The following is a 4,914-nucleotide window of genomic DNA, read 5'->3' on the forward strand; positions in this document are numbered from 1 at the left end:
ATGCAGGGAAAAAACCCAACCTCAGACTGACTGAGCTGATGGAAATGGGCCCTGGAGAAAGGAAAATGCAGGGACAGCTCACATGCCTGCTCCAAAGCTGGCATTGCACTGAGGGGCTGAAAGCCTGACCACCAACTGAGGGTGGGAAATAAGAGATTTACCATGGAGGTTAAGAGTATACAGAGAAGAGGAAGAAAAACAGTGAGATGCATGGAAATGGATCAGGTGAGATCCAGAGTATTTGTGCCACCTCTGTAGAGGTGTTTGTACCTTCCCAAGAACAGCAAGAGGGTGGTCAGGGATTCATCAGGCTTGCCATGAATGGGGTTGTAAGGATTCTGTTTAATTCCTTTCTCTAAAAGAATAAACCAACCTTCCAGGTTATCCAGGTTACCTTCATGGTCAGAGTAACCCTCCAAAAGCTACTTGCAGTGAAATAACTACAGATTCTGTGCTAGAACATTCATTTGTAGAATATAGTGGAAAATCATTAGGAGTCTGCAGAGGCTGTGCCAGTGTTCAGCCTTGAACACAGATAAGCATTAATTTTGATCAATAGCACTTTAAAGAAATTCCTGGTTTTCTAGACAAGGAGAGAAACCATAGAGATTTATGAACCAGAACATAAAGATCCATTTTGGGTGGCACTATTTTTCTTTTATAATCAATCGTTAGTGATCAAAGGGAAAGTTTAAAATTGCAATATGCCCTTTATTGCATCCAGCTGTCATAAGCTGCAAGACAATTTATCTCCACCTCAGCTGTAGAATCACGGAATTAAGGGTGGAAAAGACCTCAAGATCACTGAGTCCAAGCACTAACCCACCTTGGTGCTGAAGGTTTTACTCCAGTCTGGGTAGACAATATCCCTTTTCCTCAGCCCCTGGGCAGGTCACAGGAGATCAAGCTGGGCAGGCAGGACCTGCCCTTCACACAGCCTGGGCCTTGTGCCCTGGTTCTCCTGCAATCCCACTCAAGATGATCTCTCCATAAAGTTCCTTGGCACCCACATCACTCTGACAGGTGTGTGTACCTTGTTTCTGCCAAACTGGAATAGAAAAGAGAACAAAAGTGTTAAACAGACCCCTGGTGACATGCAAGAGGTACAGCCCAAAGAGACAGCCTGTGCTCTGGGGGTACAGCACCTTCAGATACCCCTTCCTACAGGACAGGCATAAACCAGAGGGCTGAATCAGCCTTATTCCCTTTAATGAGTCATTTAAATAAATTAAACTCCATTATTTCCTCTTTAAACTACTAAATTACTCCATCTATAGGAAACGGTGTTAATTGAGGGAGATATTCAAGTTGTCTCTAATCCATTTACAAGGAAGGCAGAAAAAATTGCCGCAGAGTTCACACACCTGATGGTGCTTTGCCCTGCTTTCCTGTATGACCACATTCCTTCCAGCAAGTGCTGTCCTGTGCTGCTCTCTCAGATCTCTTGGTGATTGCTTAGCAAACAGCTTCTCCTTTAACTAGTGTCCCATGCTAATTATGGCTGCAAATAATGAACAAGCATTTCCCTTCTGCTGAGCTGGGCATGCTGTGGACACAGCCAACATTTTTTTTTTTTTTCTGGTTGCAAAGAAATTCCTGTCCTCCTAGACAAGCAGAGAAACCATGAAGATTTATGTACCAGGAGGCAAAAATCCATTTTGAACTGCACTATTTTTCTTTTAGTGTTTCAGCCTTGTCCTTGCTTATTAGTTATGGCTCAGGCCATGGGGCAGCAAGTGGGTTTGGAACCAGGGCTGTGGTAAAACTTTGCTTTCCAGTCACCTCCCAAGGATTTCCAGTGTCATTTTAGGCAAGAAGCATTCAAACACTTGAAGACTTTATCCCAAGGGAATTAGGCTCTTTATAAAAACTCAGTTTCTTAGTCGTCTCTAGAGAAATCCTTAGCCACAGAAAGGAAGTTTTCTCTGCCTCTATGCTTTTGCAACTTACCTGTAATAGAAGGGTCCTTTTCTTGTTGCTTTTTGTTCAGGCTTCGAGGATTGCTCAGGGAATGGTTTCATGCTGTGTTTGTAGAGCCTAACAGGACCCTGAAGCTGTAATGACAATATGACAGGACTGAAGAAAACCACATACGCTCCAAAGCCAGACTGATTTCTGCTATGCCTTTACTTCATTCTCAGAGAGAGAAACTAAAAAAAAATTTTATTAATTTCCTCTAAGCACCATGCAACTCAACCAAAACTTGCTGGAAATGTCTAGAAAAGTTTGTGTCACTCCCACCCAGCCCAGTTCCTGCAGGAGCAAAGCACAAAAGGAATTGAATACTGCTAAAGGTGAATCCCCAGCAGCCTTCCCCCGCAGCAGGACCCAGCTCGGTCAAGCATCACACCTGGCAGAGCTCTCAGGGACTCGTTCCTGACGCTGCTTTAGGACAAAAATCCAAACCAGAAAAATCCTGTCTGGATTTTGCTGCCTCACTGTGGCCACAGGGAGCTGCGGCAGCAGCTCTGTCTGGTCACAGAGAGCAGCAGATAACATTCCCAGGCATGGTGCTGGGAAAAGTCTGTGAGAAAACCAGAGAAAAGAATGAGAAACAATTCTTACCTCCACTTGCTACACCTAGTATTGCAAACATGTTGAACGCGTTGTAGAAATTTGTTTACCAAAGGGTAGTTTCTTAATTAAACAGCAGTGATAGTGTTTTAAGTAAAAGACCAATTAAGTAGTGAACTAGTCTATAACAGAGGAATAAATTTCTTAATAAAGATATTATTGATCAACCTTCTGTAATACATGAAGTCTATGCCAATTATTACCTGGCTGGGGGCCCACCTTTCATAACAGGGAGCAAAGATTTTGAGGTGACATACTGCAGCTCAGACAACTCCACAGCTACACAGACTCCAGCCTTTGCATTTTCTTACAAAAGTGGCTTATGTCGCTCATTTTCAGGCAAAAATAGATATTATCAAAGAAATACACTTCTTTTTTTTTTTCCTGATGAGAAATCTGAGAAATTAGGGCCTGAGCATGAGAATCCTGGTGAGAATTAAGTGAAATATATTGGTGGAAGTTCTTGGCATCCCCAAGAAAGTTTTCAGCAGTCTTCAGGTGAAAGTGGATCCTGAGGGACCTAAAATGACCACAAAAAAAAAAAAAGGAAAAAAAAAAAGTCTTCTCTCTACTGTACAGTTCCTAAATAAGAGCCCTTGTGGTTTTCCTGTAGCAGTTTCTATTGTGTATGCCCTAAATAGAACAGTAGTCTTATCATTCAAATACCAGTAAACCCTCTCCCACCCCCAAGTATAACCATCTCTGGGTTAAACCACATGGAAATTTTGAGCAAGCCCAAAAACCAAATCAGTTGAGTGCAAAAACATTGCAGAGGCAACATAAAACAAAATACAAAAAAGTACCCTGTTCCTTCCCAGTGAGTATTAACACTGATGTATGAAACCACCAAAAATCTTGTTTCAAATCCCATTTTGGCCCCACGAAACTGAAAGCAAAGCTCACTCACAGATAACTGCTGACTACAGAGGAGCAGCACAAAGCAAGAGCAGCTTCTCCAACCCCTCCAGTTCCCAGTCCTGGGGGCCTGCAGGAGGTGAACTGAAATGCAGAAAATTGCAGGCAGTGAGAGCAGCCAATGTGAGACCTTCCAAGGGCAGCTGCTTCCATTTGACTCCTGAACTTTTGTTTCTGTTCTAACAGCAAATCAAAGCTGTGTGTTTTATAAGCAGCCAGAGCATCCTCCAGCTTTATCAAAAAACCTCTGTAACAAGAGCATGGATAAGATGCTGTTTCAAATCCTACAAATGAAGGGACTTAATAAGTTGCACCCTCATCCTTCCCATGATTTAGAACAGCTGAAATTCCCTTTAAATGACACACTGAAATCCTTTAAATGGCTGTGGCACTCCCCCATTTAACCCTGCCAGTTAAACACCATTTTAAGATGATGCCTGTTACAAGATCTGATCACTCAAGTATTCCTCCATGTATTTTTTAATTTGTTGACTGACCTGGAAGAGGTGACAACATTCCTATGTGGCTGTTCCAGGATATATAAACATATCCCCTTGCAGATATTCAAATTATCTGTAAGATGGAGCTGAAAAAGTTCTGTCTTAAAGCGATCTGCTCCCATTAGTGCTCCCAGCTTGATGGCAGTTTATCATTTTCCCTGAAAACTCATCAGGCTGCTCCTGTCAAAACAATGGTTTGCATGCAACCTGCAAGGAAATTTTAGGAAAAAAGAAGGAAAAAATAAGATTTTCATTTGCGGAGACCTTCTTAGACTTAAAGTAGCAATTCTGTGCATCCTCTCCCACCTGGCCAATGTTAAAACGTGAAAAGTGATTGGTCTGAAATACTATAGAATGCAAAGTGCTTGATCATTACTTCTTTTCGGTTAAATATTGGTTCAAATTCAAAATGGAGGCAGTATGTCAGCTACTGCTGAGTTTTTACACTGCATTTTTCAGAGGAAAACTTTCTGTTTTGTAGAAAACAAACACCTGCAACTCCACTATGAACTTGTTCATTTCCTTTCATCCTACAGGAATGTCAGAATATCTGCAATTATGTATCCAGTGAAAGTCTCTAAACAAGGAGACATCTCCATCCAGTAATGTGAGAGCAATGCTTTTTCCATTCTGTCATCTCAAAAAAATACATGCAGCCCATCACAATGTCTACAAATGCTTTTTACTGATAAATATTCTGTATTAATTTGAGTCATTTTGATAAACATGACAGCCAACACAAGTACCAATATCCCCCAGCACAAAATCGGGTGTTGAAACTCAGAAAAGCTGATTTATATAAGTGCAAGGTAGAGAAAACCACCCTCAAACGGAGCCACTTATTAACCAATGGGGGAAAAAAAATCCATTTCCACTACAAGGTTATGCTTCTGCTTTGGCATTAGCTATACTAGTAATGGGATGA

At 41.7% G+C, this 4,914-nt stretch overlaps 1 long non-coding RNA gene across 1 annotated transcript; it reads right to left on the bottom strand.

Moving 5' to 3' along the window:
• Positions 1-3,001: 3,001 nt before the first annotated feature.
• On the bottom strand, positions 3,002-4,017 carry LOC115948446. The gene is made up of 3 exons (XR_004082274.1): positions 3,987-4,017; positions 3,482-3,573; positions 3,002-3,094 (listed from the first exon to the last, which is right to left on the bottom strand). It is a non-coding gene; the product is annotated as an uncharacterized LOC115948446 (long non-coding RNA).
• Between the last annotated feature and the right edge of the window lie 897 nt (positions 4,018-4,914).

The sequence above is a fragment of the Geospiza fortis genome, unplaced genomic scaffold (assembly GCF_000277835.1).
Source record: "Geospiza fortis unplaced genomic scaffold, GeoFor_1.0 scaffold330, whole genome shotgun sequence".
NCBI lineage: Eukaryota > Metazoa > Chordata > Aves > Passeriformes > Thraupidae > Geospiza > Geospiza fortis.